The sequence below is a fragment of the Myotis nattereri genome (assembly GCF_964212035.1).
Source record: "Myotis nattereri genome assembly, chromosome: X".
NCBI lineage: Eukaryota > Metazoa > Chordata > Mammalia > Chiroptera > Vespertilionidae > Myotis > Myotis nattereri.
Window position 1 is genome coordinate 43,894,987 of NC_138078.1, and position 21,870 is coordinate 43,916,856.

General features: G+C 41.9%; 1 protein-coding gene across 1 annotated transcript in view; it reads left to right on the forward strand.

Annotated features, from left to right (window-relative positions):
* The window catches only part of ZDHHC15 (zDHHC palmitoyltransferase 15), a 404,696-nt gene that overhangs the window by 247,567 nt on the left and 135,259 nt on the right, over positions 1 to 21,870 (forward strand). The window lies entirely within an intron of this gene.

The following is a 21,870-nucleotide window of genomic DNA, read 5'->3' on the forward strand; positions in this document are numbered from 1 at the left end:
CCTGGTTCTATTATATTCACCAGTTTACTCTCTTCATAAGATTTTTTATTCACCTGATTTTTAGATTCACTTGTTGATAGATATGTATTTGCTGTTCATAATTTTTATCTTTACCTTTTTCTTCTTCCTCTTCCTAAAGAATACTCAGCATTTCATAAAATGTTGGTTTGGTGGTCATGAACTCCTTTAGCTTTTTCTTATCTGTGAAGCTCTTTATCTGACCTTCAATTCTGAATGATAGCTTTTCTGGATAAAGTAATCTTGGTTGTAGGTTCTTGGTATTCATCACTTTGAATATTTCTTGCCACTCCCTTCTGGCCTGCAAAGTTTCTGTTGAGAAATCAGCTCACAGTCGTATGGGTACTACCTTGTAGGTAACTGACTGTTTTCCTCTTGCTGCTTTTAAGATTCTCTCTTTGTCTTTTGCCCTTGACATTTTAATTATGATGTGTCTTGGTGTGGTCCTCTTTGGATTCCTTTTGTTTGGGGTTCTCTGTGCTTCCTGGACTTGTAAGTCTAATTATTTCACCAGGTAGGGGAAGTTTTCTGTCATTATTTCTTCAAATAGGTTTTCAATATCTTGCTTTCTCTCTTGTTCAGGCACCCCTATAATTCGGATGTTGGTACGCTTGAAGTTGTCCCAGAGGCCCCTTACACTATCTTCATATTTTTTTATTCTTTTTTCTTTTTTGCTTTTCTGCTTGGGTGTTTTTTGCTTCTTCATATTTCAAACCTTTGATTTGATTCTTGGGATCCTCTTGTCTGCTGTTGGATCTCTGTATATTATTCTTTATTTCAGTCAGTGTATGCTTAATTTCTAGTTGGTCTTTTTTCATATCCTCCAGGGTCTCACTAAATTTATCAGCGGATTCCATAACATTCTTGAAAAACCTTATAACCCTGATTTTGAACTCTATATCCAGTAGTTTGCTTTCCTCCATTTCTGTCATTTGTGACCTGTTTCTTTGTCTCCACATTTTTTATGCTTCCCTGTGTTGATCGAGTGGCTCTGTGTGCTAGGTGTCCTATAGGGCCCAGTGGCTCAGCCTCCTCAATTACCTGAGATGGACACTCTTGGGGCACCCCTTTGTGGGCTTTGTGCACAGTCTTGTTGTAGTTAAGCCTTTATTGTTGTAGGTATCTCTGGGAGGAATTGACCTCCAGGCCAATTGGCTGTGAGAGTCAGCTGTGTCTACAGTGGGAGAACTTCTGTGCTGAAGACACCCTTATGGGTCAAGACTTGCTTCAGTGGGGCTTTGGTGCTCACTGAGTCTGCCCCCTGAGTGTGTCCCTTATGTATCCGAGGAGTTGTAATCTTGATGGTCCCACTCTGACCTCTGGGTACACTGTCTCTTGGATCTAAGGAAGTGCTAATTTAGCCTCTGCCTGAGACTACCCAGCAGGCGCTATGAAGAGATCTGCAGATTCCCCTTCCTTGTTTGGGGTTTGGAGGTGCCCAGATGAGGCCCAGCTGTGAAGCAATGCAAGCTGCTGTGGGGCCTTGGGCCTTCTCTTGGAAGTTCTGGGTCTGTCTGGCCCAGCTGTAGTTCGTTAGGTAATTTTCAGATTTCAAATGGCCAGGGCATTCATATGCAAAAGCCTCTGCTTCAGCTTGTGTGGGACGGGGTCTCAGGGAATCAACAGGGCGGAGCAAACAGCTATGGCTGATCCTCAGCCCTTCCCTAAGAGGCCCCGCTTCTCAGCATCCCAGTAATCACTGCAAGCACCCCTGAGAGAAAGCTGCCCTTGAGTTCCGAGTTCTGCCCACTGCCATACAGTCCAGATTCTCCCTGTATGAGTCTGGGTCCCCTGAGACTTCCCAGAACTAGAGTTCAGAGCAGTTGGGGGTTTGTGACTCCCTCCCAATTCAAAGAGACAGCCGCATCCTCAGTTGCCAGCCCATTTCAGCGCGTGCGCCTCCGTACCTCTGCACTTTACCTCCGCACCTCCTCTGAGTCTCAGTGTGCTTTTCTCTTTCCTTTTAGTTGTAGAATTTCCACTCAGCCAGCCTTCCTGTGGTTCTGGATGATGTCCGTTTTGTCTTTTAGTTGTATTTTTTTAATATATTTTATTAATTTTTTACAGAGAGGAAGGGAGAGAGATAGAGAGTTAGAAACATCGATGAGAGAGAAACATTGATCAGCCGCCTCCTGCACACTCCCCGCTGCTGATGTGCCCGCAACCAAGGTACATGCCCTTGACCGGAATCGAACCTGGGACCTTTCAGTCCACAGTCAATGCTCTATCCACTGAGCCAAACCGGTTTCGGCTTTAGTTGTATTTTTGAAGTTGTTTTGGGAGGCAGCAATTTCCGGTGTTTACCTATGCCGCCATCTTGGTTTCCGGTTTAAATGCTTTAAAAGTGATGATTTCGATGTGAAAGACAAAGAATGTCCAGGTCAACTGAAAAAGTTTGAAGACCAACAGTAACAAGCATTATTGGATGAAGATGCGTGTCAAACTCAAAAACAACTTGCAGAAAGATTAAACACTTCTCAGCAAACAATTTCCAATCATTTACAAACAATGGAAAATATTTTAAAGGGAGGAAAATCATTTCCAGATCAACTGAACAAAAGACAAATGGAAAACCAAATAGTCATCAGTAATATGTTGCTTCAATGTCACGAAAGAAAGTCTTTTTGCATAGAATTGTGACTGGCGATGAAAAGTGGATTTATTTTGAGAATCCCAAATGCACAAAATCATGGGTTGATCCAGGTCAACCATAAACATCAACTGCAAGGCCAAATCGCTTCGGAAAGAAGACAATGTTCTGTGCTGGTGGGACTCGGAAGGTGTGGTGTATTATGAGCTTCTAAAAGTGAGTGAAACCGTTAATACTGATTTCTACCGACAACAAAAAATTAATTTGAACCATGCTTTGATCGTGAAATGACCAGAATGGGCCAGAAGACACGGCAAAATAATTTTGCTTCCTGATAATTCACCATCACACACTTCAAAACCAGTTAACGACACGTTAAAAGATCTTGCCTGGGAAGTATTAACCCACATGCCTTATTCACCAGACCTTCCTCCTTCACATTACCACTGGTCCAATCGATGGCATACGCAGTGGAAAATTTGGTCTCTGAATGGTTTCCTCAAAACAAGAAAAGTTCTATTGGGACGGTATCCACAAATTACCTGAAAGATGGGGAAAATGTGTAGCTAGCAATGGACATTACTTTGAATAAAGCACTTTTGATGTTTCTTTTGAAATTATTGTGTTTTCTTTCGTTACAAAATCCGCATTATTAACTGGTACACCTGGTAACTGTGCCACACACACACACACACACACACACACACACACACACCACATCCACACACTCCTCTTTTGCTCCCTCACTCACTCATGCTCTCACCCTCTCTGCCGCCTTCTCCCTGCCTCTGTAGTTGGATCTGGAGTGTTATTGACCTGTTCATGGATGAAGTCTCCTCTCCAGGTGTCTGATTATGTGGCTCGCTCTCTACCACATTGGCCAAACAGGGCAAATGCAACTTGACAAGACATGAAACAAAGCTAACAAAACACAAATGTACTCAGGGCATCTATAGCCCCAATATAAGTGACTACTAGAGAAAAGAAAATTAGGGGAGAGAAAGGAGAGCACAAATGATATCAAAGAGAGAAAAAAGGTATGAGAGAAAAGAAAAAAAATAAAATGGAATATCCTATATAATAAAGAGGTAATATGCAAACTGACCATCATGCCCTCACACAAGATGGTCACCCCCATGTGGTCAAAGATGGCCCCCACAAAATGGCTGTTAGGGTAGGGCAGTTAGGGGTGACTAGCCCGGCAAGGGAGGGCAGTTAGGGGTGACTGGGCTAGCAGAGGAGGGAAGTTGGTGGAGGATCAGGCCTGCAGAGGAGGGCAGTTATGGGCAAGTGGGATTGCAGGGGAGTGAAGTTGGGGGGGACCAGGCCTGCAAGGGAGGGCAGTTAGGGGTGACCAGGCCTGCAGGTGAAGGCAGTTAGGGGCGACCAGGCCTGCAAGGGAGGGCAGTTAGGGGTGACCAGGCCTGCAGGTGAAGGCAGTTAGGGGCGACCAGGCCTGCCAGGGAGGGCAGTTTGGGGTGACCAGGCTGGCAGGGGAGGGCTGTTGGGAGAGACCAGTCTTGCAGGGGAGGGCAGTTTGAGGGAACCAGGCCTGCAGGGGAGGGCAGTTAGGGGTGACCATGATGGCAGGGGAGGGCATTTAGGTGTGAACAGGCCTGCAGGGGAGGGCATTAGAGGGTGACCAGGCCTGCAGGGCAGGGGGTTCGGGTTGACTAGGCCTGCAGGGGAGGGCAGGTAGGGGCTATCAGCCCCGCAGGGGAGGGCAGTTACAGGCGATCAGGTTGGCTTGGTAGGGCAGTTATAGGTGACAGGGCTGGCAGGGGAGGGCAGTTTGGTGAGACCAGGCCCGCAGGGGAGGGCATTTGGGTGCGACGAGGCCAGCAGGGGAGAACAGTTAGGGGGGAATGTCCGACTGCTGCTTTGGCCCTGATCCCTGTGGTATTAGGCCTCAACCGGTCTGAGTGGTCCCAAAGTAGAGAGAGTGAAGGCTGGGCTGACAGACCCCCCCCCCCCCCGATGCATGAAATATCTTTTTCCATCTTTTTGTTGTCAATCTGTTTATATGCTTAGGTTTGAATTGGATCTCTGATAGAAAGCACATATGTTTTCTATTCCATTCAGCTACTCTATGTCTTTTGACTGAAGCATTTAATACATTCACATTTAATATGATTATTGATAGATACATACATATTTATGTTTTTTTTGTTTTTTTTTAATATATTTTATTGATTTTTTACAGAGAGGAAGGGAGAGAGATAGAGAGTTAGAAACATCGATGGGAGAGAAACATCGATCAGCCGCCTCCTGCACATCTCCCACTGGGGATGTGCCCGCAACCCAGATACATGCCCTTGACCAGAATCGAACCTGGGACCCCTCAGTCCGCAGGCCTACGCTCTATCCACTGAGCCAAACCAGTTTCGGCTCTTTCTCATTCTTAAAGAAATCTCTTTAACATTTCTTGTAATATTGGATTTGTGGTGTTGAAAGTTCTTTAGCTTTTTCTTGTCAGAGAAGTTCTTTATGTCTTCTGCAATTTTAAAAGATAACCTTGCTGAGCAGTGGGTTTTTTTTTCTTCCATATATATTTATTTTTCAATTACATTTTATATTCCATATTACTCTGTATTTATTTCAGATGTAGAAAATAGTGATTAGAAAATAACTTACTTTACAGAGTGGTCCCACAAATGTTTCAAGTACCCACCTGGCCCAGCCTGCACCCTCTCCAATCTGGGACCCCTCAGAGGATGTCAGTCAGACATCCCTCTCGCAATCTGGGACTGTTGGCTCCTAATTACTCACTTGCCTGCCTGCCTGCCTGATTGCCCCTAACCACTCTGCCTCCCAGCCTGCTCACCCCAAAGTGCCTTCCTGCCAGCCTGCTCACCCCCAACTTCCCCCCCACCAGCCTGATCACCCCCAACTGCCCCCTGCCAGTCTGCTTGCCCCCAACTGCCCGTCCTGCCAATCTGCTCCCCCCAATTGCCCCCCACTGGCCTGATCACCCCCAACTGACCCACACTGATGGCCTGCTTGCCCGCGACTGCCCCCCCTCACGGCCTGATCACCCCCAATGGCCCCCCCCACCGGCCTAATCACCCACAACTGCCATCCCATCCTGGCCTGATCACCCACAATTACCCTCCCCTCTTGGCCCCTAACCACCTCTACCTCGGCCTGGCCATCATGGCTTTGTCCAGATGAACATCTGGAAGGTCTCTGGCTAAGTTTCCCAGTCTAATGAGCACATTACCCTTTTATTAGTATATATAAAGGCCTGGTACATGGGTCGGGGCCAGCTGGTTTGCCCTCAAGGTTGTCCCGGATCAGGGTGCGGGTTCCCTTGTGGGGTGCGGTGGCCTGGGCTAGGGGCCTGTGGTGGTTTGCAGACTGGCCATGCCCCCATTGGGGTGGGGGTCTCCACTGGGGACTGTACTGGCCTGGGTGAGGGGCTGGGGAAGTTTGCAGGCTAGCCACACCCCCAAGGGATGAGGGCCATTTTCAGGATGGCCACACCCCCTTCAGGGTGGGGGTCCCCACTGAGGTGCCTGGCCAGCCTGGGTGAGGGGCTGATGGCTGTTTGCAGGCTGGCCACACCCTCCAGCATGGACCTTCACCCTGATGGTGGAGTGGCCAGCCTGGGCGAGGGGCTGCGGGCCTTTTGCAGGCCCCTCCCTTGGCGGCTGGCCCAGGAGACCCAAGCCTCCTGTGCACTCAGGCCAGCTCCATGGCCACTGCCTACAGGCCCCTCCATCGGCGGCTGGCCCAGGAGGATGGGAAACTTGGTTTCCTCTGTTGGTAGGGGTAACCCAAGCCTCCTGACTGCTCTGGCTAGCTGCATGGCCACAGCCATCTTTTTCCCGCTAATTTACATTTTCCCTCCTGATTGGCTGTGGGGTGTCATGGAGGTATGGTCAATTTACATATTTGTCTATTATTAGTGTAGATTATTGACTACGTTTGCTATGTCGTCATTTACATCTATGTGATTGCTCTTTAACTACTGATTTGTACTTCTTGATCCTTTTACTTTTTTACCTATTCCCCAAGCCCCTTCTCCTCTGACAACTGTCAGCCTGTTCTCTGTACCTGTGAGTCTGTTTCTATTTTGTTTATTTTGTTCTTTATATTCCACATATAGGTGAAATCATATGGTATTTGTCTTTCTCTGTCTGAATCATTTCATTGACATAATACACTGTAGGTCCACTCATGCGTCATAAAAGAGCTTTTTTGTCCACTTATCTATCGATGGGCATTTGAGTCGCTTACATATCCTGACTATTGTAAATAATGCTGCAATAAACATAGGGGTGCATATCTTCTTTTGAGTTAGTGTTTTGAGTTTCTTTGGCTATATACCCAGAGGTGAAATCCCTAGTTCATAAGGCAATTTCATTTTTTTTTAAGAAACCTCAACACTGTTTTCTGTAGTGGTTTCAATAATTCCATTCCAAGTATCAGTGTATTAAGTGTTCCCTTTTACCACATCCTCAACAACACTTGTTTATTGATTTACTGGAGGCCCAGTGCATGAATTCGTGCACAGTTGGGGTCCCTCCACCTGGATGGCAATTTGTGCAGATGGGGACCATCTCACCCAGTCCCGATCAGGGCTAGCTGGTGGGGGGGGACCACAGTAGGTTGGCGGGTGGCCAGGGGGAGGGACTGTGGGAGGTTGGTTGGCTGTGAGAGCACACTGACCACCAGGGGACAGCTCCTGCATTGAGCATCTGCCCCCAGTGGTCAGTGCACGTCATAGCCACCAGCCGGTCATCTGGTCATAATGGTCACTTAGGTTTTTATATATACAGATTGGTGCTAGCCATCTGACAGGTGTGATGTGGTATCTCATTGTAGTTTTGATTTGCATTTCTCTGATGATCAGTGATGTTCTTGATCGCCAGCCCTTGCTTTTCATGTCTTTGAAGATTTTGCTCCAAATCTTTCTCGCCTAAAACGTTTCTGTTAAGAAATTTGCTCACAGTCGTATGGGAGGTTCCTTGCAGGTAACTGAGTGGTTTCTCTTGCTGCTTTTAAAATTCTGTCTTTGTCTTTAACCTTTGCTTTTTTAATTATGATGTGTCTTGGTGTGGGCCTCTTTGGATTTATCTTGTTTGAAAAACTCTACATTCCCTGGACTTATGTGTCTCTTTTCTTCACCAGGTTAGGAAAATTTTCAGTCATTACTTTTTCAAATAAGTTCCTAATCCCTTGCTCTCTCTCTCTTCTCATTCTTATACCCCAATGATGCAGATATTGTTATACTTGATATTGTCCCTGTGGTCCCTGAAACTATCTTTATTATTTTAAAAATATTTTTATTTTTTTTCTGTTCTGATTATTTTCTGCTACTGTGTTTTCCAAATCTGTGACTTGGTCCTCTTCTTTATCTAATCTGTGGTTGTTGTTTTTATAGTGCATTCTTCATTTCAGATATTGCATTTTTATTTATTACTGATTCTTTTTACAATTTCTGTTTTTATTATGCTTACTATCTCTTTATTTAAGTTCTCATCAAGCCCATCTATTTTCTCCTACATTCTTTCAACATTGTTATAACCATTGTTTTGAATTCTGTATCTAGTACATTACCTGCCTACACTTCATTCAATTCTTCCTTCATTTGTGGCATGTTTCTTTGTCTCTCTATTTTTAGTTGCCTATCTATGATTGTTTCTCTCTGTTAGATAGATATTCTATGTCTCTCAGTTTGGATGAGGTGGTCTTATATAGTAGGTGTTCTCTGGAGCATAGTGGTGTGCTCTCTCTGATTACCTGGTGTGGGTGTGGATTAAGTGAGCCCTCTTATTATAGGTGAGATCTGATTGCTGTTGACCTGTTTATGGGTAGGGGTGTCCCTTAGGCTGGCTTATTATAAGTATTAACCCTGAATACCGTGTATGAGCTGCTGTTCAGTGGCTGACCTCACAAACTAGAATTTGCCACTGTAGTGTCTTGTGTGTGCCTTAGATCATCCTTTGGGTGTGCTGCCTTTGGAGATAATTGGGTAAAGATCTGATGTGTTCTGAAGCCACCTACCATGTGTTGTTTCTGGGGCCTCTTAGAAAGGATTCCGGAACTCATCAACACCACCACCCAGACAGGCCTTGGACACTGCCCGCGACCCAGCAGCCACCACAGCCAAAATCCTGATACCCCACCCCCAGACCCGTGGACCCTGGGATCTCCACCTGTAAAAGTGCACCGCTACTGCAGCAGTAAGTGCAACATCCCCCGTCCCCAGCGGCAGACCTCCAGACAACACATTCAGGCACACCACTCCATAGGCAGCTCTTGGAAGCCACTGTGAGCACCTGCTGGGTGTGATTTTGTACAGACAAGAGCTCGCTGCGCTGCAGTAGAAATTCTGAATTCCCTCTTCCTGAATAACTGCCCACAGACAACCCAGCTCCTCAACTTCAGCTCCAGGGTCCCTAAGAGTACGTCAGACCTCTGTGCTGGCAAACAGTGCTGCTACAGTCATGCATTTCCAAAGAGCAAGCACCCTGAGCCCATCTATCCACAAGGCGCTCTTGGGAGCTGCTGTGAGCCCCCGCTGGGTGCGATCTTGGACAAAGAGGGATGCACTCCTCTGGAAGTGGAAATTCTGAATTCACTAATCCTGGACACCTGCCCACAGACACCTTGATTACGCGGTTTCAGTGCCAGGCCCTTCAGAGTGCTTCAGTGCACCGCGCTGGCAAGTGCACTGCAGGTGCCCCTGAGAACCACCACTGGGGGCTCACATCTATCCACCACAGGTGCAGCAACAAAAACTGAGTGTTTCCACCTCACAGCTGCAGAACTCTCGACACTACAGTTGCATGCTTTTCCAGCACAGAGGCCTCCCAAGACCACCGCTCCACAGGCCAACCTTGGGCACCTCTGTGAGCCCCTGCTGGGAATGCACTTATACAAATAGGGACACACTGATAGGCTGTAGAAAGGCTGAATTCCCTCTTCTGGGATACCTGCCCACAGACACTGAAATCCCATTGCTTCAGCGCCAGGGCCCTTCAGAATGCTTCAGGACACCCTTCCAGCAAATGCGCCATCGTGGCCCCTGTGCACTGCCACTGGTGGCACATGTATCAACCACAGGAGCAGCAGCAGGAAAAGCTGAGTCTGCCCACCCCACAACTACAGAACTCTGGACATCACAGTCATGCCATTCCATAGTGCAGGCCTCCTGAGCCCAATCACCCCAACAGACAGTTCCTGGCTGTCACTGTGAGTCCCCACTGGGTATGCACAACTACAACCAAGGGCACAAGACAGCAAAAATTGGGACACACAGTTGCACCTTTCCAGCTCACAGGCCTACATCAATGGAACCCAAGTAGCTCAAGTAGGGAACTACACAAGATGACCAAGCCCAGGAGACCTGAGAGATCACACCAGTGGCACTATCCCCAAAAGAACCTGGGTAGCAAAGCAATCAGATCTACAATTAAAACGTTACAGCAAAATATGGGAGGACAAAAAAGCAATCCCCAAAGGAGAGAAAAAGAGAAATCACCAGAAGGGAGGTTAAATGAAACTGAGGTGAGCAACATATCAGAGAAAGAATTCAGAGTAATGGTTATAAGGATGTGCAAATGGCTGGATGACAAATACATACAACTCAATGACAAATATACAACTCAATGAGAATTATAAGGAGCTTAATGAGAATGTCACCAACATGAAAAGGAAACAGGAGGAGATTAAGAACGCCATAGCTGCAATAAAGAACAAAATGGAAGGCTTAAAGAGTAGACTAGAAGAGGCTGAGGACTGCATCAGTGAATTAAAAGACAAGGTAGGAAAAATGCACAAACATAGCAGCAACTGGAAGAAAAATTTAAAAAGCAGGAGGAGAGCCAAAGAGAGTTTAGGGACAACACAAAACGAAACATTCACATAATAGGGACACCAGAAGGAGAGGAACAGAAACAAGGAATAGAAAACCTGTTTGAAGAAATAATGACAGAAATCTTTCCTGATATTGGCAAGAAAGTAGCTATGCAAGTCCAAGAAGCACATAAGAGTCCCAAACAAGATAAACCCCCAAACCAACAAGACACATCATAATTAAATTGGCAAACACCAACGACAAAGTAAGAATCTTAAAGGTTGCCAGAGAGAGACAGATAGTTACCTAAACAGGATCTCCTATTAGAATATCAACATTTCTCAACAGAAACACACCAGGCTAGAAGGGAATGGAATGAAATATACAAAGTGATGCAAAGCAAAGGACTGAATCCAAGAATACTATACTCAGTAAGGCTATCATTGAAAATTGAAGGTGGAATCAGAAGCTACACAGACAAAAAGGGGTTAAAAGAGAGTTTATTACTACCAAGCCAGCAATGCAATAAATGCTAAAGGGACTGTTGTAAAAAGAAGAAACAGAAAGACAAGAAGAAACACACACATTAAGAATAAAAATTACAACAAACAAGTACTTATCAATAATAAGATTAAATGCAAATTGATTAAATGCTCCAATCAAAAGACCTAGGGTAGCTGAATGGATAAGAAAAACATGACTGATATATTTGTGGTCTGCAAGAGACCCACCTCAGAACAAGGGATTCACACAGACTGATAGTTTAGGGAAGGAAAAAAAATTTTCAAGCAAGTGGAAATGAGCAAAAAGTTGGGGTTGCGATACTTACATCTGACAAAATAGACCTCAGAGTAAAGTCCACAACAAGAGATAAGGAAGGCCACTACATAATACTAAAGGGAGCAATTTAACAAGAACATATAACTGGTAAACATATATGCACCCAATACAGGAGCACCCAAATACATAAAACAACTTCTGGAAGATATCAAGGGAGAGATCAATAGCAATACAGTCATAGTAGGGGAATTTAATACCCCACTGACACGACTGGATAAATCCTCTTAACAAAAAATCAGCGAAGATTGATGAACCTCTCGCCAGGATCAACAAGAAACAAAGAGAGAGCACCCAAATAAACAAAATCAGAAATGAAAGAGTTGAAGTAACAACTGACCCTCCTGATATACAAAGGATTGTCAAAAAATACTACGAACACTTATTCTCTAATATACTGGACAACCACAACGAAATGTAAACATTCCTAGAAAAATACAAGCTTCCAAAACTCAAGCACGAAGAATACAAAAACCTGAATAGGCTTATAAATACGAATGAAATTAAAACAATAATCAAAAAGCTTCCAGCAAACAAAAGCCCTGGACAAGATGGCTTCACAGGGAGTTTTACCGACCACTCAAAGAAGAACTAAAACCAGTCCTTGTTGTACTATTCCAAAAAATTCAAGAGGCAGACACACTTCCAAGCTCTATCTATGAAGCCAGCATTACCCTAAGTCCAAAACCAGATAAAGACACCACAAAGAAAGAGAATTATAGGCCAATATCCCTGATGAACATAGATGCTAAAATCCTCAACAAAATTCTAGCAAACTGGATCCAGCATTACATTAGAAAGATCATACAGCATGACCAAGTGGGAATTCTTTCAGGAATGCAAGGCTAGTACAATATCTGCAAATCAATAATTATGATACATCACATAAACAAATTGAGACAAAAATCACATAATCATATCAATTGATGCAGAAAAGGCATTTGACAAAGTCCAACACACTTTTCTGATAAAGAGCAAAGTGGGAATAGAAGATTCATACCTCAACATAATAAAAGCCTTATATGACAAACCTACAGCCAACATCATACACAATGGGCAAAAACTAAAACCATTTCCCCTAAGAACAGGAACAAGAAAGGGATGCCCACTTTCACCACTCCTGCTCAACATAGTACTAGAAGTACTAGCCATACTGATCAGACAAGAAGAAATAAAAAGCATCCAAATTGGAAAAGAAGAAGTAAAACTGTCCTTATTCGCAGATAACATGATATTGTACATAGAAAACTCTAAAGACTCCATCAAAAAATTATTGAACTTAATAAATGAATTTGGCAATGTAGCAGGATAAAAAATTAATGCCAAGAAATCTATGGCATTTTATACACCAATAGTGAACTTACAGAATGAGAACTTAAAAAAAAAATCCCATTCACCGTTGCACAAAAAAATTAAGATACCTAGAAATAAACTTAACCAAGTAGGTAAAAGACCTCTACTCAGACAACTACAGTACACTGAAAAATGAGATAGTTGAATACATATACAGATGGAAGAACATATTGTGTTCCTGGATTGGTAGAATAAACATCATTAAGATGTCCATACTACCCAAAGCAATGTACAGATTCAATGCACTCCCCATTAAAATACCAATGGCATATTTTACAGATCTAGAAAGAACTCTCCAAAAATTCAGCTGGAATAAAAAAACAAAACAACAACAACAAAATAACCCCACAAAGCCCAGATAGCTCCAGCTATCTTGAGAAAGAACAAAGTAGGAGGGATCTCAATACAAGATATCAAGATGTATTATAAAGCCACTGTTCTCAAAACCGCCTGGTACTGGCACAAGAACAGACATATAGACCAATGGAATAGAATACAGAAGCCAGAAATCGACCCAAAGAACTATTCTCAATTTATATTTGACAGAGGAGGCAAGAGCATACAATGGAGTCAAGACAATCTCTTCAATAATGGTGCTGGAGAATTTGGTCAGACAGATTTAAAAAAATGAAACTGGACCACCAACTGACACCATACAGAAAAATAAAATCAAAATGGATAAACTACTTAAATATAAGACAGGAAACCATAAACATATTAGAGTAATCCATAGGCAGTAAGATCTGAGATATATGCCGAAGCAATATCTTCACTGACACAGCTCCTAGGGCAATGGAAACTAAAGGGAATATAAACAAATGGGATTACATGAAAATAAAAAGCTTCTGCACAACAAAAGAAGCCATCAGCAAAACAACAAGAAAACCCACTGCATGGGAGAACATATTTGCCAATGATATCTTGGATAAAGGTTTAATCTCCAACATTTACACGAAACTTATACAACTTAACAAAAGGAAGACAAACAACCCAGTCAAAAAAGGGCAATGGACCTAAATAGATTCTTTTCGAAAGAAGACAGAAGGAAGGCCAAGAGACATATGAAAACATGTTTAAAGTCACTAATCATCCGAGAGATGCAAATCAAAAAGACAGTGTGGTACCATCTCACACCTGTCAGAATGGCTATCATCAACAAATCAACAAACGTCAAGTGCTGGAGAGGATGTGGAGAAAAAGGAACCCTCGTACACTGCTGGTGGGAATGCAGACTGGTGCAGCCACTGTGGAGAACAGTATGGAGTTTCCTCAAAAACTAAAAATGGAACTCTCATTTGACCCAGTGATCCCACTTCTAGGAATGTATCCCAAAACCTAGAAACACCAATCATAAAGGATATATGCACTCCTATGTTCATAGCAGCACCACTCACCTTACCTAAGATTTGGAATCTGCCTCTAAGTGCCCATCAGCAGAGGAATGGATTAAAAAACTTTGGCACACATTGTGGAAAACGGTATGGTGTTTCCTCAAAAATTTAAGAAAAGAACTGCCAATTGATCCAGTAATACCAATTCTAGGAATATATCCCAAGAAAACAAACACCATTCAGAAAGGATATATGCACCCCTATGTTCATAGCAGCACAATTTATAATAGCTAAGATTTGGAAACAGCCTAAATGCACATCAGCAGATGAGTGGATTAGAAAGTATGGTACATCTACACAGTGGAATACTATGCTGCTATAAAAAAGGAGGAATTCTTACCATTTGCAGCAGCATGGATGGAACTGGAGAGCATTATGCTAAGTGAAATAAGCCAGGCAGTGAAAGAAAAATACCACATGATCTCACTCATTTATGGATAATAAAGAACATTATAACCTAATGAACAAAAAGATAGATACAGAGGCAGAGAAGCATTGAACCGATCGTCAAATTACAGCAGGAAGGCTCGGGAGTGTTAGAGAGGGGTAAGAGATCAATCAAAGGACTTATATGCATGCATATAAACATAACCAGTGGACACAAGACACTGGGGGGGGTGGGGTAAGGGCATGTGCTGTGGGGTAGGGGAGGCCGCGGGAAGGTCAATGGGGGAAAAAAGGAGACATATGTACTACTATTTGTAATATTTTAAACAAGAAAATAAAATTAAAAAATAAATGTTTGCACATGTATACAATGGAATACTATGCTGCAGTAAAAAGGGAGGAACTCCTACTGTTTTCAACAGCATGGATGGAGTTGGAGAGCATTATGTTAAGTGAAATAAGTCAGAGAAAGATAAATATCACATGTTCTCACTCATTTGTGGAATATAATCAACAACATAAACCGACGAACAAAAACAGATCTGGAGACAGAGAAACATCGATCAGATGCACAAACCTCAGAGGGAAGGTAGGGGAGGGTGGGGGTAAGGGGTAGAGATCAACCAAAGGACTTATAGAAGCATAAGCGATAGATGCAGACAACAGGGGGTGAGGATCAGGGCAGGACTTGGGGGATGAGGGGACAATGCGGGGATAAGGACACATTTGTAATACCTTAATCAATAAAGGTGGGGGGGAAAGTGGGAAAAAAAAGAAAGGATTTCGGTGAAGTTCACTACCAGGTGCCTCCTGTGACTGGCTCTCAGCTACCTGCCAGGAGCTACAAAGCAAGCCAATTGGTGGCTGCCTTTTCCAGGCCTGGGTGTGAGTAAGAGGGCCCAGGCTGCATACTGAGGCTAACTTCCACCAGTACCAAACCTGGTTCAAGTTAGAAAAATGCCCTGGACATCCCAAGATCCACCTGTACATTCTATTATTTTAGTCTCAGTCACTGAAAGAACTTCTGGCAATACATGAGTTGCATGAGCCAGGCTTTCAGTGTGTTACAAGGTAGTGCAAATATTGTTCACCAGGTTGGTAAAGATTCAAACTTGGTGACAGTGCTGGGTTTGAGGCCAGCTTGATATTCAGACCTTTGTTTTGGGGTGAGGTCACAGAGAGTTGACAGGGTGAGGGCAGTAGATTTCTTGAGGCTAAAACAGATTAAGATTTGGCAGTGTATAGGTAGGTTTCTGCAAACTGTGACTCAGGTTGAAACTCACAGGGACAATGTCTTTTGCCCTGCAGTCCACACTCAGTCTCTCCCCAACGCCCCTGACAGCCCTGAGTCTTCCCAGACCTCCTCAAGAGCCTTGTAATGACTGCAATGTAGATCCAGGATGGGTGCACCTATCTGATTCCTCTACAGACCACAGGCTTAGAGGAGCAGGGCCTCAGTGAGTTAGAAATCTGAGGCTAGTACAGCCGTGGGCAAACTACGGCCCGCGGGCCGGATCCGGCCCGTTTGAAATGAATAAACCTAAAAAAAAAAAAAAGACTGTACCTTTTTATGTAATGATGTTTACTTTGAATTTATATTAGTTCACACAAACACTCCATCCATGCTTTTGTTCCGGCCCTCCGGTCCAGTTTAAGAACCCATTGTGGCCCTCGAGTCAAAAAGTTTGCCCACCCCTGGCTAGTGCATACCCAGATTGATGCCATATAGAAAGGCATATTGACACAGGAAATATGGAGTCTTTAGGCAGCATAGGAAAGGTACTCAGCACAGGGACATTTGTGGTTGTCCCTCTAGCCCTTTCCCCAAAGCCACACAATCCAGTCTCTCCCTGTATGACTCAAGTCCACTGAACTAAAGTCCCTTCACTCTATCCCAGGGTGAGTGGCCACAAATGACATTGCGTGCTGGCCCATGTGTGTGTGTGTGTGTGTGTGTGTGTGTGTGTGTGTGTGTGTGTGCTGGCCCTTTAAGAGGGCGCCTGGATTTCTTTCTTTTTTTTCATTTTTTTTAATTTATTGCTTAAAGTATTACAAGGGGTATTACATATGTGTCCATTTTATCCCCCCGCCCTAGACAGTCCCCTAGCCTCCCCTATCCCCCAGTGTCTTATGTCCATTGGTTATGCTTATATGCATGCATACAAGTCCTTTAGTTGATCTCTTACCCCTCTACCTCCTGCCTCCCAACCCTCCCTGGCCCTCCCGCTGCAGTTTGACAATCTGTTTGAGGCAGCTCTGCCTCTGTATCTATTATTGTTCAAAAGTTTATAATGGTCTCTATTATCCATGAATGAGTGAGATCATGTGGTATTTTTCCTTCATTGACTGGCTTATTGCACTTAGCATAATGCTCTCCAGTTCCATCCATGACTTTGCAAATGGTAAAAGTTCCTTCCTTTTTAGAGCAGCATAGTATTCCATTGTGTAGATGTACCACTCCTAGGGCACTTGAAACTAAAGAGAAAATGAACAAATGGGACTACATCAAAATAAAAAGCTTCTGCACAGCAAAAGAAACCATCAACAAAACAACGAGAAAACCCACTGTGTGGGAAAACATATTTGCCAATGTCATATCTGATAAGGGCCTAATCTCCAAAATTTATAGGGAACTCATACAACTTAACAAAAGGAAGATAAACAATCCAATCAAAAAATGGGCAAAGGACCTAAATAGACACCTTTCAAAAGAGGACATTCAGAAAGCCAAGAGACATATGAAAACATGCTCAAAGTCACTAATCATCCGAGAGATGCAAATCAAAACAACAATGAGGTACCATCTCACACCTGTCAGACTGGCGATCATCAACAAATCAGCAAACGACAAGTGCTGGAGAGGATGTGGAGAAAAAGGAACACTTGTGCACTGCTGGTGGGAATGCAGACTGGTGCAGCCACTATGGAAGACAGTATGGAGTTTCCTCAAAAAACTGAAAATGGAACTCCCATTTGACCCTGTGATCCCACTTCTAGGAATATATCCCAAGAAACCAGAAACACCAATCAGAAAGGATATATGCACCCCTATGTTCATAGCAGCACAATTCACCATAGCTAAGATCTGGAAACAGCCTAAGTGCCCATCAGTAGATGAATGGATTTCTTATAGCCTCTCATCTTACCCTGGCATTTGAAATCCAGTGCTGGTATTTACAGCCAGATGCTTTGTGGATTTCTCTTTCTACTAGCACTGGTGTTCTGGACTCGTGAAGCCAGCATGGGGTTGAGACTCCCAGTTCCTCAGGGGGGATTTTTGCACCTGAGATATCCTTGCAGATTCTCAACCGACACACATGGCTTCAGAGCCATTCCTTTTTTCCCTTCCTACCAGTCTCGAGGTAGCTTCTTCTGTAAATCCTTGGTTATAAGACTTTTGTTCAACTAGTCTTTTGTTGCCTATTCAGGTTATTTTATAAGTTATTTGTAATTAAAATTTTGTCCTGGGAGGAGGTGTCATCTTGGATCCTCTAATTGTTTCTCTTCATAAAGAACTTTCTGACTCTTTTCCCCAGCCCCACCAATAATTTAGATAACTGTTTATGACAGAACTTCAGTTTTGAGTACCAATAACACTATTTTTTATCTATTGCTAGATAACAAATTACCTCAAATCTTAGTAGCTTAAAATAAGTGACATATCATCATAATTTATACAGGAAAGGCATTTGACAAAATTTGACACTTTTCATGATAAAAGAAGACAAAATTTAAGATTAATAGAAAATTACTTCAGCATAATGGTCATTTATGAAAAACTCACGGATATGCCGAAACCGGTTTGGCTCAGTGGATAGAGCATCGGCCTGCGGACTGAGAGGTCCCGGGTTTGATTCCGGTCAGGGGCATGTACCTGGGTTGCGGGCATATCCCCAGTAGGAGATGTGCAGGAGGCAGCTGATCGATGATTCTCTCTCATCGATGTTTCTAACTCTCTATCTCTCTCCCTTCCTCTCTGTAAAAAATCAATAAAATATATTAAAAAAAAAAAACAACTCAAGGATAACATTGTACTAAATGCCAAAAGACTAAAAGCTTTTTCTCTAAAATTGGGAGCAAAAAAGAATGTCTGTTTTTGTGTTTGTTTGTTTTTTACTTTTATGCCACATAGCATTGGAAGTCCTACCTAGAACAATTAACCTAAAAATTTTATTAAGAAATAAAGCCATGAAAATTGTAAAAGAAGATCTGCTATGTATTTGCAGATGACATGATTTCATATTTAGAAAATCCTAAAGATTCAAAAATAACCAAAACTGTTAGAATAAATTCAGCAAAGTTACAAAATACAACAATACATGCAAATCAGTTTAAAATTCCATTTTATAATAGCAATGAATAAACTAAAATACTTGTTAATAAAATTAACCAAGTAGATGAAAGACGTATACACTGAAAACTATAAAATATTTTTAAAAGAAATTAAAGAAGACATAAATTGGAAACTTAATATTGTAATGATGTCAATATTACTCAAAGTTATCTACAGATTCAATTCAATCACTATCAAAACCCAAATGATATTATTTCAGTAATAAAAAGAAATATTTAAAAACTTCATATGTGATTTCAAGACAAAACAATTATGAAAAAAAATAAATTTGGAGGACTAATCTTCCTGATTTAAATAATTAAAAGAAACCTATAGGAATCAAAACAATATAGAACTGACATAATGATAGATATATAGCCCCATGGAATATCATAAAATGTTCAGAAATAAATCTCACTATATGTCCAGATAATTCTCAACAAGAGTGCCAAGACCACTGAATGGGGAAAGGAAAGTGATTTCAACAAATAGTGCTGTTAAAAGTGGATATCCACAAGTGAAAGAATAAAGTTAATTCGTTACCTTATACCATATAGAAACATTAAAACAAAATAGATCAAACACATAAATATAAAAGCTAAATCTATAAAATTCTTAAAAGAAAATATAGAGGGAACACTGTACTTTGTATTCAACATTGATTTGTTTGATATAACACCCACAGAACAGAAAATTAAAGAAAAATAGATAAATTGGGCAACATCAAAATGCAAGACTTGTGCATCAAAAGACATTATTAACCGAGTGCAAAAGCAATTTACATAATGGGAGATATATTTTCAAATTGTATATTGAATAAGGGATTAATATCCAAAATTTATATAAAATTTCTGAAACTCAACAACAAAAAAACAAAGTAATTTAAAAAATGAACAAAGAACTTGAGTAAACATTTCTCCAAAGAAAATAGACAATTAGCTAATAACTGCATGAAAAGATGCTCAACATCATTAATCATTAGGAAAATGCAAATAAAAACCACAGTGAGACGCCTATTAGGGTATTTATATATTATTTCTGTATACCCACTAGAAAGAAATAAACTAGAAAATAACAAATGTTGGCAAAGCTATGGAGACATTTTTGTAACTCTTGTGCATTGTTGGTGGAAATAAAAAATGAAGCAGCCATTGTGGAAAAAATTATTGCAATTCATCAAAAAAATATTGAACACTGAAGTACATATGATCCAGTAATCTCACTTCTGCATATATAACCAAAAGAATTAAAATTTGGGGCTTGAATAGTAATTTGTATATCAATGTTCATAACAGCATTATTTACAAAAGCCAAAAGACAAAAACAACTGAAGTGTCCATGAATAGTGAATGCATAAATCAAATGTTGCATATAACTATAATGGAAATTTTTCAGCCTTAAAAAAGAAATAAATTCTGAAATATGCTACAACATATATAAACCTCTAATACAGTGGTTCGCAACCTGTGGGTCATCACCACTTTGGCTGTCGAATGACCCTTTCACAGGGGTTGCCTAAGACCATCCTGAATATCAGATATTTATATTATGATTCATAACAGTAGCAACATTACAGTTATGAAGTAGCAACGAAAATAATTTTATGGTTGGGTCACAACATGAAGAACTGTATTTAAAGGGCCAGAAGGTTGAGAGCCACTGCAATACATTATGCTATGTGAAATGTCAGACACAAAAGGACAAAAATTGTATGATTCCACTTATATGAGTTGCCTAGAATAGCCCAAATTCATAGAGAAATAAAGTGTAACTGAGGGTACCAGCTAAGAGTATGGAGGAGATATGGAATTATTATTTAGTATGCATAGAATTGCTGTTTTGGATAATTAAAAAGTTCTGGAGATGGCCTTAGCTGGTTTAGCCCAATGGACAGAGCGTCAGCCTGTGGACTGAAGGGCCCCAGGTTCGATTCCAGTCAAGGACACATGCTCAGGTTGTGGGCTCAATCCCCAGTAGAAGATGTGTAAGAGGCAGCCGATCAATGATTCTCTCACATAATTGATGTTTCTATCTCACTCCTTCTCCCTTCCTCTCTGAAATCAATTTTTAAAAAAAGTTCTGGAACTAACTATTACTCAGCCAGCTCTGGGCAGTGAACTTCCACTGGACAGAGAGGCCCTATAGCCTCAGAGGCCAACCCCAGAACACTGCCACCCAGAGGCTGACCCACAAAATGACTCTTTGCTAAACACAAAATAAGGCAGTCTGGGAAACAAATGCGGCCTGCTTTAAAATAAGGACTGTGGTTTACAACACAGAGGAACAGTGTATAGCAGGGAAACTCAACACTCTCCTGAATACCTGGCAGGTCTAAGGCGAGCCACACTGAAGAATAGAAGAACCGAAGGACCTTCAATACTGCAATTTTTTTTTTCTTTTTTCACTTTTTAACTTAGAAACTAATTTTTTTTCTTTCTTTTCTTTTTTTTCTTTTCTTCTTTTTTTTTTCTTTTTTTTTTCTTCTTTTTTCCATCGCCTGATTTTACCCTTTTAATTACTACCTTCTTATTTTTAAACAGTATTATTACTGCTACCATTTTACCATTTTTTAAAGTGCCATTTTATTTTCTCTTTATTTTATTTTGGGATTAGTGTTCTCCATTCTATTTTCATCATTATATTATTGGTTGTATCTCCAGGGAGCTGTTGCTGGAATTTGTTGGGATTAGTGGCTGTTCTATAGGAGTATTCTCCTCTTATAAAAAGTCTCTTCCCCTCTTCCACTCCATTCTCTCTTTTTGCTCTTTTTTTCTCTCTTTTCTGTTCTTTTCTTTCCTTTTCTCGCTTTTATTTTCCCCCCTCCTTTTTCCCAATTTCATTTTTGCACTCCTTTTTTTGGTCCCTACTTTTCTTTTCTTTTTCTCTTTTATCTTTTTCTCTTCCTTCTTCCTTATCCCCTAATTCTCTTAATTCGGGTGGTCACCTTTATTTGGGGTTATTAATATCGTGAATATATTTGTGTATAGTGCCTGGTACGTGGTGCCTTGTTGTGTTGTATTTTGTGCCTTTAAATCAACGCAGCAGATCCAAGCAACAGCAACCTCCTGAGCACCACACCCTCTGCTGAGGAACAGCAGCTGTACATGAACCCTCGCCCCACCAGCCAGAAGAGCCACCACAGCTGTGAACAGCACCC